Source organism: Salmo salar, chromosome 16 (genome assembly GCF_965601325.2).
Source record: "Salmo salar chromosome 16, fSalSal1, whole genome shotgun sequence".
NCBI lineage: Eukaryota > Metazoa > Chordata > Actinopteri > Salmoniformes > Salmonidae > Salmo > Salmo salar.
This window is the reverse complement of record NC_138306.1, coordinates 19,584,222-19,609,175: the sequence shown is the minus strand read 5'-3', so window position 1 is coordinate 19,609,175 and position 24,954 is coordinate 19,584,222. Positions and strand designations below refer to the sequence as shown.

The 24,954-nt window shown below is 44.7% G+C and overlaps 1 pseudogene; it reads left to right on the top strand.

The window, feature by feature from the left end:
• The first annotated feature begins 9,757 nt into the window (after positions 1–9,757).
• LOC145861178 (uncharacterized) overlaps positions 9,758–24,954 on the top strand; it is a 56,926-nt pseudogene continuing 41,729 nt past the window's right edge.

The following is a 24,954-nucleotide window of genomic DNA, read 5'->3' as shown; positions in this document are numbered from 1 at the left end:
TTTTACATCAGTTATTAGACAGTGGCAACGCGGAACACGGTTTTTTGCTTGCTAATGCCTGCAATGCAGTGAAGAAAACGATATTACAACAATAACGTCTAATGTAACTGGCCCCTCTAACAGTACAACTGGCCCCAGCTTGGCCCCCCCAGTTGAAATGGTCTAGAACCGCCACTGCGGAGGCGGCGTCAAGGAGAGAGACGAAAGGAAAAGCAACGTTCTAAGGTGGTGTTAATAGCTGTTTTGATCACTTAAAACTTGTTTTGATAATCTCTCGTGTTGAGTTAATCCTGGTCTTCTTCATCTTGACCTCCAATGCTATCCAATGGATCATGCCCTTTCCTCTCCTCCAGAGCACCGGCTCTCTCACGTTAAAATAAAAATAGTTTTTGACTCCAAAACACCGTCTTTGAAGGAGACAAATTGATTTCAGTGGTTTGACAGTTTGCTACTGTAGTTTATTTGAAAGAAATTCTGTCTTTTTTAAAGCCTTGGCTGACACAGGCTGGAATGAGTTTGAAAAAGGCAGTATGTAACGATACCAGTCTGCGAACACTTATTGGGCTTTCTTGGATACACAGAATTTGGAGTGTATACACAGTTTAAAATGTGTGTGAGACATTTTGACAATCAGAAAGAGAGTAGTTGTGGTGGGTAGAGCAGTACTGTCAATATGCACTTAAGTGACCTTGTAGCACCCAGTGTATGTTTGTGTGTGTGCCGTGTGTGTTAGAGTTGATTTAGTGATACCTGGAAAAGAGGGTTGGATTCTCTCCGATGGGTGTGTCCACCTGGAGCTTGCTGCATGTCTGAGTTCCATGTCGGCTAGCTCATGGTTATATAAGGGAGGATGCTGAAACCACTGTGAGTTTGAGGTGAAAAAACAAGTTTCCACAAGCACGGTTTTTTGGATCCTACCTTTCTCCAAGGAGTGGAGTCACAAAAACAACATGCTTGTTCCTCCAGCACTCCATCTTTCAGCGGCCAGTCACTCCTACCTATTCCAGCTTATTCTTCACAACCCAGATCAGCCCCGCTCCAGCCGCGTTCTGTGTTCCAGTATGGATTACTATGTTTCACTGTTCAGGACCCAAAGCAACACTGTTCAGTTGGAAGTTCAGACCCAATTCTTTTCTGTTCTCCCCACACCACATGTCCACATTATTCCACTGGCAGACGTCGCCTTGTGCACTTCATTACTTTTGCATTTTATTGACCCAAGATGTGTTTCTGTCTCTCAAGCAGATCAGAGGAGAGATTGACTGCCCTAGTGCTCTCGCTCGCATATTTGATCATTTTGTTCTGTGTGGTGATTGGCCTTTTTGAACTGGTGGGGGAAACCCCATAAAGAAGTCGACTGCTTCCCTGTCCCGTTTGGGTCAAGATTTATAGTAATAATCACTTAGCAGGCTGGTCACGGCGGGGACAGTTACATGGAGAAATGCTGCAGGCCTCTTTCACAAACAAGCACATTTGGCGTAGTCTCTCTATGGAACCTGGTCCCTCCACAGGGTTCTACACTAACTTTTACAACTTGTGGCACTGGTGCTACCAACTTTTTCAGTTGGTGGCACCAGCACATGATTTGGTCACACCAATTTTTTTATAAAATCATTTATAATTGATAATGACCTGACCTGTGTAACATAATGTGCCTGCATTCCATACAGAACCAGGCTAACATTGACTATCCATCTTTTAAATTAGCCTGCCCTTTTGTTCTTACATCGATTTGGATAGATTTACTGTAACTACAAAATGTGATTGTTGTGTTTGGCTAAAGGTGTTTCTGTAGCGCACTTGGGATGGAGTTTTCAAAACAAATGGCCACTGGATTGATGCAAATAATCATGATTCTGCAAAGTGGTAATAGGCTAGTAACCAGGCCTGGAATTTCATGATTTTAGGGGCGAGGTCATTTGGCCTTCAAGAGGTGCCCAATCTGTCAGGGCACCAAAGCCATTAACCAAAATAGGCAATTAAACTGATTAGAAACATTAGGTATTCTGTAAAAAAAATATAGAAGTGAATGTAAATATACATACATAATTAGCCTACATGTCAAATTGTAGGTGATGGACACATTGATGCTGACATAAGGGAGGTGCCAGAAAATGTAGCCAAACTTTAATGATGCTTTTAACCTCTTACATCTAGACGTTCCGCTAGCGGAACACCTGCTCCAATATCCAATGATAGGCGTGGCGCGAATTACAAATTCCTCAAAAATACAAAAACTTCAATTTTTCAAACATATGACTATTTCACAGCATTTTAAAGACAAGACTCTCCTTTATCTAACCACACTGTCCGATTTCAAAAAGGCTTTACAGCAAAAGCAAAACATTAGATTATGTCAGCAGAGTACCAAGCCAGAAATAATCAGACACCCATTTTTCAAGCTAGCATATAATGTCACAAAAACCCAGAAGACAGCTAAATGCAGCACTAACCTTTGATGATCTTCATCAGATGACACACCTAGGACATTATATTATACAATACATGCATGTTTTGTTCAATCAAGTTCATATTTATATCAAAAAACAGCTTTTTACATTAGCATGTGACGTTCAAAACTAGCATACCCCCCGCAAACTTCCGGGGAATTTGCTAACAATTTACTAAATTACTCACGATAAACGTTCACAAAAAGCATAACAATTATTTTAAGAATTATAGATACAGAACTCCTCTATGCACTCGATATGTCCGATTTTAAAATAGCTTTTTGGTGAAAGCACATTTTGCAATATTCTAAGTACATAGCCCAGCCATCACGGGCTAGCTATTTAGACACCCGGCAAGTTTAGCCTTCACCAATATCAGATTTACTATTATAAAAGTTTGATTACCTTTTGTTGTCTTCGTCAGAATGCACTCCCAGGACTGCTACTTCAATAACAAATGTTGGTTTGGTCCAAAATAATCCATCGTTATATCCGAATAGCGGCGTTTTGTTCGTGCGTCCCAGACACTATCCGAAATGGTAAATCAGGGTCGTGCGCATGGCGCAATTCGTGACAAAAAAATTCTAAATATTCTATTACCGTACTTCGAAGCATGTCAACCGCTGTTTAAAATCAATTTTTATGCAATTTATCTCGTAAAAAAGCGATAATATTCCGACCGGGAATCTCCTTTTCGGCAAACAGAGGAAAAATCACAAAGACGGGGGCGGCCAGGGCACGCGCCTAAGTCCCTTGATCGGCCACTTGAGAAAGGCGATAATGTGTTTAAGCCTGGGGCTGGGATGACGACATTCAGGTTTTTCCCGGGCTCTGAGCGCCCATGGAAGACGTAGGAAGTGTCACGTTAGAGCAGAGATCCTTTGTAAAAGATAGAGATGGCAAAGAAGTTCAAGAAATGGTCAGACAGGCCACTTCCTGTAAAGGAATCTCTCAGGTTTTGACCTGCCATTTGAGTTCTGTTATACTCACAGACACCATTCAAACAGTTTTAGAAACTTTGGAGTCTTTTCTATCCAAAGCCAATAATTATATGCATATTCTAGTTACTGGGCAGGAGTAGTAACCAGATTAAATCGGGTACTTTTTTTATCCAGCCGTGAAAATACTGCCCCCTAGCCATAACAGGTTAATTACATAGGCCTATTTATAGGCCAAGCGCCAGTCATGTTTGACAAATACAATGTAGGATAATTAATATTAACGTCATTAACATTAAAGGCTTGATTCTGTTGACAAACAATCTAAATACTCAGTGCACGGTTCATTTAGATCAAATGGTCACAAGAGTGGAGAGAAAGGTCAGTGCCTGTTGCACACCGCAAACATCAACCACCTTGCAATCTGAGTGGAGGCAGTCAGCATTTTAAAACTATTTGACCATAAACGGAATTGTTTAATCCAAATAATTAATAATTGATTGGATTTATATAGCACTTTTCCTGCGGACCTGGCACCCAAACAAGTCCCTACACCCAAACAAGGGCACTGCGTTCATCCACCTCTGGTCTGCTGGCCCCCCTACCTCTGTGGAAGCACATTTCCCGCTCAGCCCAGTCAAAACTGTTCGCTGCTCTGGCACCCCAATGGTGGAACAAGCTCCCTCACGACGCCAGGACAGCGGAGTCAATCACCACCTTCCGGAGACACCTGAAACCCCACCTCTTTAAGGAATACCTGGGATAGGATAAAGTAATCCTTCTAACCCCCCCCCCCCCCAAAAAAAATATAGATGTACTATTGTAAAGTGGTTGTTCCACTGGATATCATAAGGTGAATGCACATATTTGTAAGTCGCTCTGGATAAGAGCGTCTGCTAAATGACGTAAATGTAAATGTAAATGTTCTACTAACTGAGGTACTCAAAGCGCATTACATAGTAGGGGGAAACTCTTCCTCTTCCACCCCTCCCTTCCCCCAAAAAAACGATGTCATTTTATGAGGCCTGTCTACCTTGTTTCAAAGTAGCCTATAGCCAAAATCCGATCATATGTTGAGGGAATTATTTTATAAACACTTCCTCATATGCCATTGAAATCAGCATTTCTCTCATGTTCTATTGGGTTTCACCTTTCATTCATTTGTCCAGTAGCCAAAGACACAATAGTATTAGCAACCCATGCTAGTTGTTGCATGTTTAGATTTCAGACACTCGTATGTGCGGTGCGCTTTAGAGAACAGTGTTTTCCCTAGCATTTTGGAACATTTGTGCGTATAGCCTACTGCCGTGTGTGCATTGCTGTTCTTATAAGGTGAAGAAATAATAGTTTATCAGAAAGCTAAAAGTTCTTATGCTGCATCAGTCTAACTGCTTTTTCAAGTTTTTTTTATGTACAGTGGATGTATGAATTTGGGATCTATCGTCCCATAACTGTCCCAGTCTGTTTGGAATATAATTTTTTTTCTCGCACAGAACAAAAAGCTGACCAATAGAATAGGTCAACTTTTCTACAATGGGGGATAGTAGATTGACATAGGCTAGTGATTTTGCTGTCTGTGAAGTGAATGTGGACAGTTCTTCTAACATCTGGGACGCATGCTGTTGCATCCCCGATGTGTCTGTCTGAATAGCTACATGGACTATCTGAGCTAACCTTGTATCCTTATTGACTCACAGGGCTCTACACACTCACACACACACACTATCATCTGCTCACTCACACATAATATGCACATACATTTATACTGGCTCAACACACACGCACACCCACTCACATACAAGCTGCTGCTTCTCTGCTTATCTTCTATACTGTTGCCTAGTCATCTTACCCCTATACATATCTACCTCCATCATTCTAGTATCCCTGCACATTGTAAATATGTAAATACTTATTGAGTTCTTCATATTTGTTCTTATTTTTCATGTGTTTTTTTTCTAGAATTACATTTAATTGATTATTGCATTGTTGGGTTTTGAGTTAGCAAAAAAAGCATTTCACTGTACTTGTGCATGTGACATTAAAACTTGAAACTTCACGTGTAGGAGGTGGTGGGCCATGGCAAGCTATCTGCTTTAGTTTTTGAGATCTCTCTTGAGTGATCTCTGTCAAGGGATCTCTGTCAATCTCTGTTGAGGGAGGAGATGGTTTTTACATATTGTGTATATTTATTTATTCTGAATACATTTGCATTTGTTGACAATGTCAATTCTTGCAAATTATTTCGAAATACTTACTTTTATGTTCACTAGCTGGACAGGCAAATGCTACCAAGTACTAAACTGTAAACCAATCAAAACTTGTGTACTCTTCATGGTACTATCTCTGCTAATCATGTCTTCCAATCACGTCATCCCTATCTAAGGTAGTAGACAGCTGGTGAGATCTCCGTCCGACAAACTGCTATCAGGTCGTCTCTTCTATTTATTTGTAATCTAACTATTTACTTATAGGAACGTGATACTCTCAATGCAAGCAGTAAAAGGACTCACACAGCACCTTAGTAATGTAGCTAGCTTGCTAGTTAGCTATCTAGTTACAACCTGTAGATATGTTTCTAGCTAGCAGGAGCAGCTACCTGTATCACTAGCTAGTGTGTCATTCTGGGACAAGGAGCGTTTTAGCTATCAGTTTACACCAAGTAATGATTTAAGACAAAAAAAATCCATAGGACAAGTAGTGTAAATCTAATACAGTCATCAAGGCAGGACCCACTCATTAAATTCATTCTGACAAATAAAAAATGCAACATTATCTCTGTCAATAGAATGAGTCAGATGATTGCACAGCCCCTTGCTGACTGTCAGGATGTTCATTTCGTAGCTCACAAACAAATGACCTTTGCAGTGATGATTTATTGTATAAATTTTTGTCTGTCACTTTTGTCTCACATGATCTATTCAGCCCTCCTGTGTCCTGCTCCCAGAGATCAACCAAGTCCTATTCATCATGCATGAGCTGGTTCACTTGTCTGTGAGGAAAACCATCCTACTGCAGTTTGAACTATTTAGACATTGGGACCACATATGCATTTGCCTGTTGTCTTTTCTGTGTCTTACACAGTCTAGTGCATTTTAAAGTTGAAGAACACCAACTACAGATACACGTGCTTGTTCGAGTATCTCAAAGACTAAATTCAATGTGGAATCAGTTTATTAACAGGTGATAGATTATTTTACTATTGTAACATGCAGTGGGGAGAATTCTATTGTCCCCGCCAGGAGCCCAGGCTTTTGCCATAGATGGTAGAGTGCTTGTCTCTGAACCACACAAGCTTAAGTTTGCATTCTGCTAAGGTACTTGTCTCTCTCTACATCGGTCAGCTACATTGGTGACCAGGGTGGGATCCTTTCGATACACTTATGGGGTATGGGCACACAAATTCTCCCAAAGAGAAAGAGGAAAACTGAAGTATGCATTGATGACAGTTCTACAGTCTCCATTAGAGGCCCAGGCTTTTTGCATAGATGGTAAAGCTATTATTTCTGGACTGCAACATGGTAAGATTGTGCCCTCCACGCCCCTTGATATACACTATATACATTTGTGGACACCCCTTCAAATAAGTGGATTTGGCCACAACCGTTGCTGACAGGAGTATAAAATCGAGCACACAGCCATGCAATCTCCATAGACAAACATTGGCAATAGAATGGCCTTACTGAAGAGCTCAGTGACTTTCAACGTGGCACCGTCATAGGATTCCACCTTTCCAACAAGTCAGTTCGTCAGAGCTTCCCCGGTCAACTGTAAATGCTGTTATTGTGAAGTAGAAACATCTAGGAGCAACAATGGGTGCATCCTGGTCTCAGAGCATTTCATATTATTCTGTATGTAGATCCGAGACAATCCATCTAGTATGGTATTTATTAATTTGAGTATGTCTATCATCCACTTTCGTATGACGTGTTACAAATTTGCTAAACATACAATATGTTACAAATTTGCAAACCGTACAATATGTTTTTGCCTTAACGCTGCAATATGTAACTTTTTGGGCGACCCAACCAAATTCACATAGAAATATTGAGTTATAGATCTGTCATTCTCATTGAAAGCAAGTCTAAGAAGCATTAGATATGTTCTATGTGCACTATTCCTATGCATCTCGTTCTTACGTTTTGTTTTTGTACACCAGCTTCAAACAGATGAACATACAATATTTTTGGTTATGAAAAATATATTTCACAGTGGTTTAGATGGTAGAATGATTCTCTACAAAATAACTGCCTGTTTCTTCCTACCTCAGTCCAGATCAGAATGGACAGGTCAGTAGCATGGAGAAGTATTTGTTGCGTGGATTAGCTCAGACACATCCGCTATTCTGCCCTATCTCAGACCTTAAGCAGGGAAGAATGCTTCTTTGCTTCCATTGAGAACCGTATTTCCAGACATTGGCTGCAACTTTTCCAAAACCCAACGCAGGTTTTCTTATTAAGCTCAGGAATTCGGAAATGGGTGCTGACAATTTAGATCGGGAGTACATGAAAGGTAAAGAGGGGGGGAGTGTGTCTCAGCGTTGTGTCTGCGGCGTGTCTGTCCATGTGTGTTTAATTTCATTACCTCTGAACATGGCCGAGTCAGTGTTTTCATCCTCTACTGTCGATGGGATAGACTTTATTAGATCCGCTCTTGTATAAAATGAAGGCTGGGGCAACATGTACGTCATTGTTTGAAATGGAGTCAGACTATTTCGACTAGCTTAGCATTATTGTTTGAGGGCATGTTATAGTTCACCTCAGCCCAATGGTTGGGGGGGGGGGGGGGGGGGGGGGGGGTATACACACCACCAGCTCAGTTGGATGTGGCGAGGATGACGATTGTATTTTGATCAGGACCGGATGCACTATACAGCTTGGTTTTGGGTATATAGGCTCTGCTTGGTTCTGGATGGTAGGCAGTGCGTCGAGTTACCACAGGGTTAGGATCTCTACTTAACCCTATCTAAAAACGATGTGGTGTTTTTGCTCACCTTGCCCAGGTAACAGGTACTGTATGTGGCCATAATGACAGAGTAATAAAGACTAGGCCTACAACCCTGACCACAGGTACCACTGAAGAAAGACATATAGGCTAAACATGTTCCCCAAACAAATGAAAGTTGACTACCCTCTTTATTGTTGGTCACCATAGCAGCACCCACCTGTAGCACGCGCTCCAGCAGGTATATCTCTCTGGTCACCCCCGAAGCCAATTCCTCCTTCGGCCGCCTCTCCTTCCAGTTCTCTGCTGCCAATGACTGGAAACGAACTACAAAAATCTCTAAAACTGGAAACACTTATCTCCCTCACTAGCTTTAAGAACCGCTGTCAGAGCAGCTCACAGATTACTGCACCTATACATAGCCCATCTATAATTTAGCCCAAAGAACTACCTCTTCCCCTACTGTATTTATTTATTTATTTTGCTAATTTGCACCCCATTATTTCTATTTCTACTTTGCACTTTCTTCCACTGCAAATCTACCATTCCAGTGTTTTACTTGCTATATTGTATTTACTTCACCACCATGGCCTTTTTTGCCTTTACCTCCCTTATCTCACCTAATTTGCTCACTTTGTATATAGACTTATTTTCTACAATATTATTGATTGTATGTTTGTTTTACTCCATGTGTAACTCTGTGTTGTTGTATGTGTCAAACTGCTTGCTTTATCTTGGCAAGGTCGCAATTGTAAATGAGACCTTGTTCTCAACTTGCCTACCTGGTTAAATAGAGGTGAAATAAATAAATAAAAAATGGTTGTGCAGTGTTGTTGTTGTCGATAAAGTTATGAATTGGCAGCCTGTAGAATGCAATACTTGGAGGAGAGGAAAATACAGTTCTTAACTTCTGTTTAGATACTTTTTCATACACTGTACAAATGACTTGTGACATTGCTGTTATTCATTTCAACAGAGCAGGTAAAGTAGTTGTGCATCTGAACTAATGTGACAACTAGTGGAACTCCAGCCCAGTCAATTCAACTTATAACACATCTTATACAGTGGGGGAAAAAAGTATTTGATCCCCTGATGATTTTGTATGTTTGCCCACTGACAAAGAAAGGATCAGTTTATAATATTAATGGTAGGTTTATTTGAACAGTGAGAGACAGAATAACAACAAAAATATCCAGAAAAACACATGTCAAAAATGTTATAAATTGATTTGCATTTAATGAGGGAAATAAGTATTTGACCCCCTCTCAATCAGAAAGATTTCTGGCTCCCAGGTGTCTTTTATACAGGTAATGAGCTGAGATTAGGAGCACACTCTTAAAGGGAGTGCTCCTAACCGCAGCTTGTTACCTGCAAAAAAGACACCTGTCCACAGAAGCAATCAATCAATCAGATTCCACACTCTCCACCATGGCCAAGACCAAAGAGCTCTCCAGGGATTTCAGGGACAAGATTCTAGACCTATACAAGGATGGAATGGGTTACAAGACCATCGCCAAGCAGCTTGGTGAGAAGGTGACAACATTTGGTGCGATTATTCGCAAATGGAAGAGCCACAAAAGAACTGTCAATCTCCCTCGGCCTGGGGCTCCATGCAAGATCTCACCTCGTGGAGTTGCAATGATCACGAGAACGGTGAGGAATCAGCCCAGAACTACACGAGAGGATCTTGTCAATGATCTCAAGGCAGCTGGGACCATAGTCACCAAGAAAACAATTGGTAACACACTACGCCTTGAAGGACTGAAATCCTGCAGCGCCCGCAAGGTCCCCCTGCTCAAGAATACATACACAGGCCCATCTGAAGTCTGCCAATGAACATCTGAATGACTCAGAGGACAACTAGTGAAAGTGTTGTGGTCAGATGAGACCAAAATGGAGCTCTTTGACATCAACTCAACTCGCCGTGTTTGGAGGAGGAGGAATGCTGCCTATGACCCCCAAGACACCATCCCCACCGTCAAACATGGAGGTGGAAACATTATGCTTTGGGGGTGTTTTTCTGCTAAGGGGACAGGACAACTTCACCGCATCAAAGGGACGATGGACGGGGCCATGTACCGTCAGATTTTGGGTGAAAACCTCCTTCCCTCAGCCAGGGCATTGAAAATGGGTTGTGGATGGGTATTCCAGCATGACAATGACCCAAAACACACGGCCAAGGCAACAAAGGAGTGGCTCAAGAAGAAGCACATTAAGGTCCTGGAGTGGCCTAGCCAGTCTCCAGACCTTAATCCCATAGAAAATCTGTGGAGGGAGCTGAAGGTTCGAGTTACCAAACGTCAGCCTCGAAACCTTAATGACTTGGAGAAGATCTGCAAAGAGGAGTGGGACAAAATCCCTCCTGAGATGTGTGCAAACCTGGTGGCCAACTACAAGAAACGTCTGACCTCAGTACTTGGTGGCAAAACCCTTGTTGGCAATTACAAAGTCATGTTTTGCAGAGGGGTCAAATACTTATTTCCCTCATTAAAATGCAAATCATTTTATAACATTTTTGACATGTGTTTTTCTGGATTTTTTTGTTGTTATTCTGTCTCTCACTGTTCAAATAAACCTACTATTAAAATTATAGACTGATCATTTCTTTGTAAGTGGGCAACCGTACAAAATCAGCAGGGGATCAAATACTTTTTTCCCCCACTGTAAGTGTTATATCTAGCCAAGTGTAACTGAGTAACTAACCATATTCCAGCATGATCTAGGCTCCAAATTACTGTAAACTACCCCCAACCCACACCATGGCAACGAAATCATTTATTTGAACGTGACTAGGATTTCGCAGACCCTAGCCCCCTGGTGGGGATGTGGAGAGAGAGGGGTCTGTATCTGGTTACCTGGTCCCTGACGTATTCGCCACACACACCCTAAACAATGTCTGATTCATCCGTCAGTCCGTCTGTCTGTGCCATAATTCAGGGAAGGAGGCAGAGAGGAATGAAAAAAACCTTCCACTGGGAGAGAGTGCACCATGAGAAGGAGATACACACGCAGACATGTGAGGAAACTAACAGGCAGACACACACACACACACACACACACACACACACACACACACACACACACACACACACACACACACACAGGATAGCTGAGCATAAACCCGTAATTGACTCCCAGCAGCAACTTGCACAATATGTACTGTATTTCAGGTTGCCATTATATATCAACGTATTGTCAGTTTTCTCACCTGTTTTAAGGTAAAGGTTATGAACTTGGAGCATTGGAATCTTACAGCATGAACTGTGTACATCCATTTTGTACTGTGGAAAGGACATTGTACAGGTAGAGTTCTGTGAGAGTAGCTAACTGCTTCGATACCCCGGGTCCAATTTCTACTATCACATATGGATATTCACTTAATCTCTCCTCTCTGAATTAGAGGTATTCATGGATCTACCCTAACCCGATTACCCAAGATTATTATCTCGACCGGATCGGATCCCACATTTTGGAGTTAACCCTTGGAACCTGCATCGGATCCCACCTGGTGTCCATGAGCTTCGGATCTATGTGGAAATATTTGAGTACCGACCGGATCCGACATTATATTTGAAGAGTTATGTACCAAAACAACATAAACGCAAATTGCACACACTTACATTTTATTATCTTAAATGATTGTCAGGGGGTCTCCTTTCATCAAACCAAATGTGTCAATATAATTTTGTGACAAAACAGCATATTCGTTTTATGAAAAGCAGCCACACTGCACGTGACGCGGGGTGAAATAGGCTATAGGCCTAGTTGTTGTGGGAGAGGAGGAGGAAGCAGTGGAAAATAATGATAGCCTATGCTATATAAAATTAGTTTCTGAAACATTGAGTCATTCTTAGAAACTGAATGAAAGAGAGTACAGGATTGAAAAACCGACAGGCAAATTGTCTGTATGTGTCAAGGGTGTGCACGGGAGGCGAAGTCAGGTGCAGGAGAGCAGAGTGTAGTGAACAGGTGCACTTAAATTCCATTCCACAAAATACAGCATATAAAAACAATAATGTGCCAAAAACACGGAACATGGCAAAAGTAAAGCGCCCGACAATAATCCACATCACAAACAAACAATTACACACAAAGACATGGAGGGGAACAGAGGACTATATACATGCAGTAATTATGGAATGAAAACCAGGTGTGTAATGCTCTCTCTAATTTTCTCTTTCTCTCTTTCTTTCTTTCTCTCTCTCGGAGGACCTGAGCCCTAGGATCATGCCTCAGGACTAACTGGCATGATGACTCCTTGCTGTCCCCAGTCCACCTGGCCGTGCTGCTGCTCCAGTTTCAACTGTTCTGACTGCGGCTATGGAACCGTGACCTGTTCACCGGATGTGCTACCTGTCCCAGACCTGCTGTTTTCAACTCTCTAGAGACAGCAGGAGCGGTAGAGATACTCTCAATGATCGGCTATGAAAAGCCAACTGACATTTACTCTCGAGGTGCTGACTTGTTGCACCCTCGACAACTACTGTGATTATTATTATTTGACCATGCTGGTCATTTATGAACATTTGAACATCTTGGCCATGTTCTGTTATAATCTCCACCCGGCACAGCCAAAAGAGGACTGGCCACCCCTCATAGCCTGGTTCCTCTCTAGGTTTCTTCCTAGGTTTCGGCCTTTCTAGGGAGTTTTTCCTAGCCGCCGTGCTTCTACACATGCATTGCTTGCTGTTTGGGGTTTTAAGCTGGGTTTCTGTACAGCACTTTGAGATATCAGCTGATGTAAGAAGGGCTATATAAATACATTTGATTTGATTTGATTTGTAATGGAACAAGACAAAACCAATGGAATATGTGAAATGGAGCGGCGATGGCTAGAAAGCCGGTGACGTCGATCGCCGAACGCCGCCCGAACAAGGAGAGGAACCGACTTCGGTGGAAGTCGTGACAGTGCCCCCCCCCCCTTGACGCGCGGCTCCAGCGGCGCGCCGACACCGGCCTCGGGGATGATCCGGAGGGCGAGGCGCAGGGTGATCCGGCCGGCGACGGTGAAACTCCCGCAGCAGTTCGGGGTCCAAGACATCCGCAACCGGAACCCAACACCTCTCCTCCGGACCGTACCCCTCCCACTCCATGAGGTACTGAAGGCCCCTGCCCGACGCCTCGAATCCAGGATGGAACGAACGGAGTACGCCGGGGCCCCCTCGATGTCCAGAGGGGGCGAAGGGACCTCCCGCACCTCAGATTCCTGGAGCGGACCAGCCACCACCGGCCTGAGGAGAGACACATGGAACGAGGGGTCAATACGGTAATCAGAGGGAAGCTGTAAACTGTAACACACCTCGTTCACCCTCCTCAGGACTTTGAATGGCCCCACAAACTGCGGACCCATCTTCCGGCAGGGCAGGCGGAGGGGCAGGTTTCGGGTCGAGAGCCAGACCTGGTCTCACTGCGGTGACGATCTGCGCTGTTCTTCTGGCGAAGCGCAGCTCGCTGAAGGTGAACATAGGCGGCCTCCCATGTCTCCTCCGCGCACCTGAACCAGTCGTCAACCGCAGGAGCCTCGGTCTGACCCTGATGCCATGGCGCCAGATCCGGCTGGTACCCCAATACGCACTGAAAGGGGGAGAGGTTAGTAGAGGAGTGGCGAAGCGAGTTCTGTGCCATCTCGGCCTGTCAATAGGACTGCAGAACCCTGCCCACATCCTGGTTGACTCTCTCTACCTGCCCGTTACTCTCTGGGTGAAAACCCGAGGTAAGGCTGATCGAGACCCCTAGACGTTCCATGAACGCCTTCCAAACTCTCGATGTGAATTGGTGACCCCGATCAGACACTATATCCTCAGGCAACCCGTAGCGCTGGAAGACGTGAGTAAACAGGGCTTCCGCAGTCTGTAGGGCCGTATGAAGACCGGGCAGAGGGAGGAGATGACAGGACTTAGAGAAACGATCCACAACGACCAAGAAAGTAGTGTTTCCCTGTGAAAGATGTAGATCGGTTAAAAAATCCACAGACAGGTGTGACCAAGGTCGTTGTGTAACTGGTAAGGGGTGTAGCTTACCTCTGGGCAGGTGTCTCGGATCCTTACACTGGGCACACACTGAGCAGGAGGAAACATAAACCCTCACATCCTTAGCCAAGGTGGGCCACCAGTACTTCCCAGTCAGACGGCGCACCGTCTGGCCGATCCCCGGATGACCAGAGGAGGGTGGTGTGTGGGCCCAATAGATCAACTGGTCATGAACAGCAGACAGAACGTACATACGCCCGACAGGACACTGGAAGGGAGCAGGCTCTGTACGCAACGCCTGCTCAATGTCCGTGTCCAGCTCCCACACTACCGGCGCCACCAAGCAAGAAGCTGGAATTATGGGAGTGGGATCCATGGACCGCTCCTCTGTGTCATACAGCCGGGACAGTGCGTCTGCCTTCGTATTCTGGCAACCTGGTCTGTAGGACAGGGTAAACACAAAACGGGTAAAGAACATGGCCCACCTTGCCTGATGAGGATTCAGTCTCCTCGCTGCCCGGATGTACTCCAGGTTGTGGTGGTCAGTCCAGATAAGAAAAGGGTGTTTAGCCCCCTCAAGCCAATGTCTCCACACCTTCAACACTTTAACCACAGCCAACAGCTCCCGGTCCCCCAAATCATAGTTACACTCCGCTGGGCTGAGCTTCTTCGATAAGAAAGCACAGGGGTGGAGTTTTGGTGGCGTACCCGAGCGCTGTGAGAGCATGGCTCCTATCCCAGCCTCAGACGCATCCACCTTCACTATGAACGACAAAGAGGGATCCAGATGGGCCAGCACGGGAGCCAAAGTAAACAGAGCTCATAGCTGCTCAAAAGGCCTGTCTGCCTCAGCTGACCACTGCAACCGTACGGGACCCCACTTCAGCAGTGAGGTAGCCACCTGGCCAAAACCCCGGATAAATCTCCGGTAGTAATTGGCAAACCCTATAAATCGCTGCACCTCCTTTACCGTGGTGGGAGTCGGCCAATTACGCACGGCTGAAATGCAGTCACTCTTCATCTCCACCCCTGATGTGGAAATGCGATACCCTTGGAAGGAGACAACCTGCTGAAAGAACAGGGATTTCTCGGCCTTGACGTACAGGCCATGCTCCAACAGTCGTCCAAGTACCTTGCGTACCAAGGACACATGCTCGACGTGTGTAGCGGAGTATATCAGAATGTCATCGATATACACCACTACACCCTGCCCATGCAGGTCCCTGAAAATCTTGTCTACAAAGGATGGGAAAACTGATGGAGCATTCATCAACCCGTACGGCATGACTAAGTGCTCATAATGCCCTGAGGTGGCACTAAACGCTGTCTTCCACTCGCCCCCGTCCCGGATACGCACCAGGTTATACGCACTCCTGAGATCCAGTTTCGTGAAGAAGCGGGCCCCATGCATTGATTAAATCGCCATGGCAATAAGAGGTAGCGGGTAACTGTACCTCACTGTGATTTGATTTAGACCTCTATAATCAATGCACGGGCATAGACCTCCATCCTTCTTCTTCACAAAAATAAACTCGAGGAGGCGGGTGAAGTGGATGACCGAATGTACCCCTCACACAGGGATTCAGAGACATATGTCTCCATAGCCACTGTCTCCGCTTGCGACAGGGGATACACGTGACTCCTGGGAAGCGCAGCGTCTACCAGGAGATTTATTGCACAATCTCCCTGTCGATGAGGTGGTAATTGAGTCACCTTCTTTTTACAGAAGGCGAGAGCCAAATCGGCATATTCTGGGGGGATGTGCACGGTGGGGACCTGGTCTGGACTTTCCACCGTGGTAGCACCAACGGAAACCCCTACACACCTCCCCGAGCACTCTCGCGACCACCCCGTGAGAGCCCTCTGTTGCCAGGAGTGGGGTTATGTTGAGCTAACCAGGGAAAGCCTAGTACCACGGGAATTGCAGGAGAGTCAATGAGGAAAAGACTGATTCTCTCCTCATGACCCCCCTGCATCACCATGCCCAAGGAGATGGTGACTTCCCTGATTAGCCCGGACCCTAATGGTTGACTATCTAGAGCGTGAACCGGGAAAGGGCTAACTACAGGAATAATGGGGATCCCTAAACTAAGGGCTAACGCTCTGTCGATAAAATTCCCAGCTGCCTCTGAATCGACGAGCGCCTTATGCTGGGAATGCGGGGGAAGTCAGGGAAACAAACAGGTACAAACAGGTGGTCAACAGAGGACTCTGGATGAGTGTGGTGCAGACTCACCTGGGGTGATGCCAGAGTGCCCTGCCTGTTGCCTCTACTCCCAGAGGAACCGACAAGGCACCGGCCGGCATTGTGCCCTCTGCGGCCACAGATGGTGCACATGATGGCTCCTCCTCCAGTCTCCCTACGCGCAGCCCCTCCCAACTCCATGGGCATCGGAGCGGGGGTGCTGGAAGATGGCACCGACAGAGCCCCCTCTGGACGTCCGCGGGTGACCAGCAGGTTATCCAACCGGATGGACAAATCCACTAGTTGGTCGAAGGAGATGATGGCATCCCTGCAGGCCAGCTCACGTCGGACGTCCTCGCATAGGCTGCACCGATAGTGGTCGATGAGGGCCCTGTTGTTCCAGCCTGCTCCGGAGGCCAAGGTCCGGAATTCCAGGGCGAATTCCATGACGCTCCTCGTCCCCTGCCTCAAATGAACGAGCCATTCCCCCGCTGCTCTACCTTCGGATGGATGGTCAAAGATGGCCCGGAAGCGACGGGTGAACTCCCCGAAATGGTCCAACGCCGCGTCTTCTTCTCCCCACACGGCGTTTGCCCACTCCAGAGCTCTCCCCGAGAGGCATGAGATGAGGGCAGACACTCTCTCCCTTTCCGAGGGAGCTGGGTGCACAGTGGCCAGATAGAGGTCCAGTTGTAGCAGGTATCCCTGGCACTGTGCTGCCGTCCCATCATATTCCCTGGGAAGGGAGAGATGCATCCCTCTGGGACTGGGTCTGGATGGGACGGGTAGAGGTAACCACGGTTGCGCTGGTCGAGGCACTGGGGAGACTTCCTGTCTCTCCCAGCGGTCCATAGTCTGGACAACGCGATCCATCATGGTACCAAGATGATGTAACATAGCAGTATGTTCCTGGACACGCTCCTCGACTCCTCTAACCAGGGTCCCTGCTCCTGCTGACTCCATAGTTTGGTGTGTAATTCTGTCAAGGGTGTGTACGGGAGGCAAAGTCAGGTGCAGGAGAGCAGAATGTAGTGAACAGGCGCACTTTAATTCCGTTCCACAAAATACAGCACATAAAAACAATAACGTGCCAAAAACACGGAACATGGCAAAAGTAAAGCGCCCGACAATAATCCACATCACAAACAAACAATTACACACAAACACATGGAGGGGAACAGAGGACTATATACATGCAGTAATTATGGAATGAAAACCAGGTGTGTAATGGAACAAGACAAAACCAATGGAATATGAGAAATGGAGCGGCGATGGCTAGAAAGCCGGTGACGTCGATCGCCGAAAGCCGCCCGAACAAGGAGAGGTGCCGACTTCGGTGGAAGTCATGACAGTATGGGTCTCAATTATGCACATTGCAGATACGGAGGGGAAAAGAGCGCCCATATTTTCAAGACCTGAGCTATTTAATTTAATTGTTTATTTTGGCAATTTAATTTATTTTGTTTAGGCTTGGACTATTTAGTAGGCTATTTTGCTATTTTATTTGGGTATTTTCTTTTGGCCTATTAAATGACTAGAGTAAAGTGGGATATTTGTCAGCATAAAGATGGGTGACTCATTCGTGCGCTAGTTTCGTGTCTTTCGTTCAAAATAAAACGTTATACTGCAGAGTTACGACATATTCTTTCTGATCGTCTTTAATAAATAGTCTAAAAAATGTTACCAATTTAATCTGCTCATGTTGTGTGTGTATGTGCAGTAGATTGATAGCCGTAGGCTTATCTGCATAAAATAATGTGGCCTAATGTTGAAAGGCTGTCGATTTATTGATTGTGTAAGGCATTGATAGGCATAAGAAATATCAGGAAAAATGTCTCTTCAATGATGAATCTTTAATTAACTCTCCGGATGGTACAGCGTTGGTGTGGGGGACTTTTCCATCAAACCCCCATCCAACCAATGTCCCCAGGAGGGAGGATTTTCCTTGTTTTACTCTCCTTGTTGGGATTTTGGGGGATTTTAGGTCCCCACAAGGATTGAAGAACCAACCAACACACGGTAGCTGCAGATGTAGACGCGGTAGACTGCCAGTCTAGCCTATCATAGACCCGTAATTGACTCCCAGCAGCATATTGGTCCTGTGGACAAACAGGTTCTGTGGTGAAGCCCTCACAGATGGAATCAGATCACACTCTGGATTAAACCCACAGTGTCGTGATTTGGGGGCCCCTCTCTGGTGCACCCCTACCCCCCATCAACCTAGCTGATCTCGGCCCCAGCCGAACCGATGCATGCTGACACCTTAAAAGGGTTGATGAGGGGTAGAGGTGCCGAACGAGTGTGTTCGCATACTCCCTTCAAAGACCTTCGCTTGAAAAATGTGAAAAAAGCGGTAACAGTATTGCTTGTCTATCTTGAGACGCCGAAACCTCAATATAGTCTTACTTAATCGAAGATAACTCAAAAAATCTGTCATTCATTTTGTTGTTTTTGCAGAGGAGATCTTAGTCGCACAATTTTGCATCCAACTAAGATGTTTGGTGCAATATTTCTCAGGTGAAAAATTTGCATTAACATTATTAGTCTCTCGTTGAATGACAACATACACTTCATTGAAGAATTCCTACAGTTGACCAATCACCGACGAAGGGGTGTAGGCTTCGGCTACCGACTTCGGCTTGCTTCAACCAAAGAATGTGTGTGCACAAACAGGAGAAAAAAAACTTGCCGAAGACCAAAATGAACAAAAATGTTGTCATAATATATGCACAAACTGTTCCGAACTGTTTTGGATGGGAAGCATGTGGATGCCAATCCTGGCCACAGAGATCTAGGTGATGATGGGCCCCAGAGCCTCCCCAGTAGGCCTCTCCCACTGGTCACCAGTCTGAATGGGTGTCTATTCCCACCACATCTGTCTCTCATCGCCACCCCATCAATCCCACTGCCGCCACCAATGTCTCATCATCTCCCACCATCCCCACAGAGACAGGGCTCCGCTTTGTCCCATGATATGCCCACCGCATAGCCCACCCACAGGCCCCCAGCACCACAACCCCCAGCCACTCATGGGGAGTGACAACTATCTAAATTAGTCTCCTTAAATGACAGCATCACCTGCTAAGCATTACCCTGTCCTCTACCAAATCAAAATGCCACCAATCAAAATGCTACCCGAATACTACCCCCACCCCAAAACATGAGTACTACTACCCCCAAAGAGAACCACCCCCACAGTATCCAAATACCAGAATACTACTGAGAGTTACGTGTAAAGATCGTGCATGAGGGCGCGAGCCTCCTCGTAGCCTGCCGGTCCGTTATTGTTCTGTGTCAGCACGTGGTCCTGTGTGACAGCAAATGTACTGTAGTCGTCAGAATGGATCACTATTTAATGAAATGTCTCGATTTGTAGGGAACTTCAATGGAATTCACTGTGGGGATCGAACTTGATCATAAATTAAGTTAGCTAAAAAAACAGGGGTAAAATATGTATTGTTGGGGTGTTCTGGAGATTGTAATTTCTTTCTAGGGCTTTTGGCACCATTACGTTGCTATGCAGTAGCCGATCAGCAGGGACCTGGATCAGACTCACCCTCCCATAATATATGCCATATTACATTATTATGTCAGGAAGTCATGTTGTTGTCATTGGCAGAGCTATTGATGCCGAAATTAATACATGGATCTTCCAAACAAGTGTATTACACAATATTGAATGAACATATTAAATTAATAGACAACGTGTAATGACAGTCACACACCAGATGTGGACGTCAAATATGGCATGGTGAAATGAATGGCGCTGTCACTTGACATTATAACAATAGTTCCAATATTGTCTATTGCCCTGAAATCATGATGTCTTCAGTTTAGTTTCTCTGTGGGCTTTTCCTTGGTTTAGAATGACTAATGCTAACAATACCAGGTGATATCAGTCAGAAGGTGTAATGTGCCTTGGCTGCTCAGTGTGGGTGTGTGTGTGTGTGTGTGTGTGTGTGTGTGTGTGTGTGTGTGTGTGTGTGTGTGTGTGTGTGTGTGTGTGTGTGTGTGTGTGTGTGTGTGTGTGTGTGTGTGTGTGGTGTGTACACAATAGTGTGTATGATGTGTGTGCACATAGCTTCCTTCCTATACTCTTTCCTGCTCTCCGTCGTCAGATTCAGACAGATTTATTGGGTGCTGGTTCTATAAAGTCAATATGAACTCAAACCTGTTTGTTTCCCTCTACTTTCTGTTTTACACTTGATATAGTCCTCAGCCAAAAGAGCCGAGCCAAGCTGAGCTGTAATGGTCTGGCCTGGTTACATATCCACCATAGTTGGTGAAACCATGCTGGAAAGGGCAAGAAAATATCAGTCAGCCCTCTACGGTTCAGGTCAGCCCTATGGTTTTGTGACGCAAACTAGTCCACGCTGTGCTGGTCTGTCAGAAAGTAGAGGGAATCCTTTCCTTTCAGTGGATGTACTGATGATCTCTTTCACTTTGTCATAATGGCAGTCTTGTTTTGCTAAATGCAGAACCTCATAGTGGTCTTAGAGAAACATAGGCCAGATATCCTCCAACGTTCTCAGAGCCACTGGACTAGAGCTCCCAAGGCCTTCCAAACATACACGTAGACACTCTTTCTCCTACTCACTACTATCATCTCTTTCTCCTACTCACTACTATCATCTCTTTCTCCTACTCACTACTATCATCTGAGACTGAAGGCAGCCTGGTCTATCAAAGCCTGGTTCTACAAACCTTGATGGCAGTCACCATATCAAAATAGGCTTACAAGAGCTCTATTGGCCTTCAGAGACACTTTATACTGCTACTGTTAAGCCTTCCTTACCAGCCCTGCTCTGACAGGACTGTGTTGTCCTAAACCCTTTTCACACTACCTAGCTGAGCCAAGCTGTACTGTCCTGACTTGGTTACAAATCCCCTATAATTGCTGGAAAGGACAATATGAAAATAAAATAGTGTAGGCAGCACAGTACAGTTTGTCAGTGTACAAATGTTTGCACTGGAGTTCCTATTTCTCTGCAGGCGTCCATGCAAGTCCTGTATGTGTGAGTGGGCCTTGATATATAGTGCTGAACGATTAACCAAATTGTTTTCTGTGAGCTCAATGTGTGCATTGAAACAGTTTCTCTAGAGATAAATCAGATCCAGCCTGAACTGTGCGATGTAGTAGGGAGTTGTAATTTCCAACAGGCCCATATTCTACATAGTTTAGCGCATAAAACGTGGTAATTAACTACAATGATCATAATCCATTGCGCATCTACATGTGTAGTCTTTGTTTCTTTTACGCCTGATACAGAAGACACAAGAATGCACAATGGTGAGGTGAAATAGAGAGCAGCTGTTGCTTCGTGAGGTATCTCTACCTGAAAATATATGATCTAAGTGATTGATAGTTGGTACTCAGCAGTCATAAAAGTATGCATTATTGACTTTGAACTACAAAATAGTGATTTTGTCAGACAGCATAGGCTGCAGCTCTATAGAGATGAGACGATGACTTGGAATTAATTAATAGTCATCAAATAAAACAAATATAATACACACAACAAATGAAATATTTTATTAATGTGAATAAATGATGGTTAATAAGTGATAAGCAATGGGCAGTCACTACCAAATACTAATTATTTTATTTTGTGTTACAGCATTCAACCCAAATAATCGAAACCGAAGACTGTGATATTTTTTTTTATGACCACAAAAAGCACTAATCGCTCAGAACTATTGTTAGGAGCCCAGAACCAATCCGTACTGAGTCATTCCACCTCAAAACGTACAAGAAAGAGGAGTTCGACACCCACCATCTTAGATTGTTCTGAAATCGTTCCTGTAGTTAGAAATAGATAAAATTAGCATTCCTGTTTTTTAATCTCCATTTATTTATAGGATTCATATAATCTTCAATAAATATATTACCTAAAATCCAATTTGGACCATCATTTTTCTAAACAATTAGTAAGACATGAGGAATCCAATAAAATTATGAAAAACTACTCACGGACCCCCACACCCAACAACCAGTATACAGTATCAGTTCTCTATGTTTGCCAAGTAGTATGGAGCTTCTGCTTGGAGTATTGATTCTTCATCCTTTGTAATGTATTCCCTGTGAATTTAGTAATGGTTTTCGCCCCTGTTTATAGAAATTAGCCGTTGAAGTCGCTTGCATTATCTACCGTAAATTAGTGCGAAAGTAAGTTCTGATAGATTTTTTTGTAATTATTTTTTTTATTTCACCTTTATTTAACAAGGTAGGCCAGTTGAAACAAGTTCTCATGTACAACTGCAACCTGGCCAAGACGGCGTAGCAGTCGGATGTCTGTTTTGTTTGTCTTGTCCCATCCTGTGAATATATCATTTTCCTTCGTATATATTTTTTATATTTTCAATCTCAATTTCCCTCTACGGACTGAACATACTCTCCTGGAACCCACCTCACCCAATGTGGTATGGATCTGCTATTTTTCATACTTTAGAACCAGAACCCCCATCAGCGGCTAGCCAGCTAACTAGCTACTAGCTAGTAGTCAGTCACTGCTAGCGGTCATCACCGTTAACTCGGACGTCAGCCTGCCTCAGTCCGGTCAATTCCTGCCAGTCTGCACAGTGCCATATCCACCCAGAGCATATCGGACTGCTTTTTCTCTACCACATCTCCGGATTCCTGCCGCAAGCTCTGAACCTTTACACCGGATCATCGCAGCTATCTAGCTGCTATCCGAGCGGCTACTCCTGGCTAATGTCTCTGTCCCGAAGCAAGCACCAGTTAGCCTGGAGCTAGCCTCAAGCTAGACCCATCTCCCGGCTAGCCAAAGAGATCCATCAGACAATTCCAGGGCTTCAATACCTCTTTTGACTATTGGCCTGGACCCTTTACTACCGACACGGAGGCCCGCCGATGCATCACGACTGGTCTGCCGACGTAACTGTCAGAGGGGGTTTCAACAGGCTCTCCCGTTGCGATGTCCCCCTGAGGCCCATCTGCTAGCCTGCTAGCCCCGGCCTGCTAGCTGTCTGAATCGCCGTGTCTCCAGCTTGCCTAGCTACTCACTGGACCCTATGATCACTCGGCTACACATGCCTCTCCCTAATGTCAATTTGCCTTGTCTATTGCTGTTTTGGTTAGTGATTTTTGTCTTATTTCACTGTAGAGCATCCAGCCCTGCTCAATATGCCTTAGCTAGCCCTTTTGTTCCATCTCCCAGACCTCACCTGGCTTAAATGGTCCCTCTAGAGACAAAACCTCTCTCATCGTCACTCAATGCCTAGGTTTACCTCCACTGTACTCACATCCTTCCATACCCTTGTTTGTACATTATGCCTTGATTCTATTCTTCCGCGCCCAGAAATCTGCTCCTTTTACTCTCTGTTCCAAACGCACTAGACAACCAGTTCTCATAACCTTTTGCCATACCCCTTTCCTACTCCTCCTCTGTTCCTCTGGTGATGTAGAGGTTAACCCAGGACCTGCAGCCCCTAGCATCACTCCCATTCCCCAGGTGCTCTCATTTGTTGACTTATGTAACCGTAAAAGCCTTGGTTTCATGCATGTTAACATTAGAAGCCTCCTCCCTAAGTTTGTTTTATTCACTGCTTTAGCACACTCCGGCAACCCGGATGTCCTAGCTGTATTTGAATCCTGGCCACCAAAAATCCAGAGATTTCCATCCCTACCTATAACATTTTCCGCCAAGATAGAACTGCCAAAGGGAGCGGAGTTGCAATCTACTGCAGAGATAGCCTGCAGAGTTCTGTCATACTATTCAGGTCTGTGCCCAAACAATTCGAGCTTCTACTTAAAAAAATTCACCTTTCCAGAAACAAGTCTCTCACCATTGCCGCATGTTATAGACTCCCTTCAGCCCTCAGCTGTGCCCTGGACACCATATGTGAATTGATCGCCCCCCATCTATCTTCAGAGTTCGTACTGTTAGGTGACCTAAACTGGGATATGCTTAAAAAGCTTCTTAAGGATTGACGTTCTGTCAACGGGACAGTTGTAAATCATGCAGCGCGTTATATCAAGATCACAGATTTTAGAGTAACAACAAATGTCGGAACATGTCTTACATCGGCTGAAAGATTAAATTCTTGTTAATATAACTGCACTGTCCAATTTACAGTAGCTATTACTTCGAAAAAATACCATGCTATTGTTTGAGGAGAGCTCCTAACAACAAAAAACTTTTTTCAACGTGATAGGTTTGATAAATTCACCTCTGAAGGTGAAATGTGTACTTACATTCTGAAATCTTGCTCTGATTTATCATCCAAAGGGTCCCAGAGATAACATGAAGCATCGTTTTGTTAGATAAAATCCTTTTTCATATCCTAAAAAAGTCCATATCGATTTTGTATTTCCACTCGTTCAATTTGTAAAGAAAGGAATCTGTTAAAATCTCACCCTAAACATTGTTTGAACGAGTCAAATCATGTTCGTATCTATTCCCCAGAGATCCTAGAAGGTAACAAGACTTCCCTATTTTATTAGGGGTGTA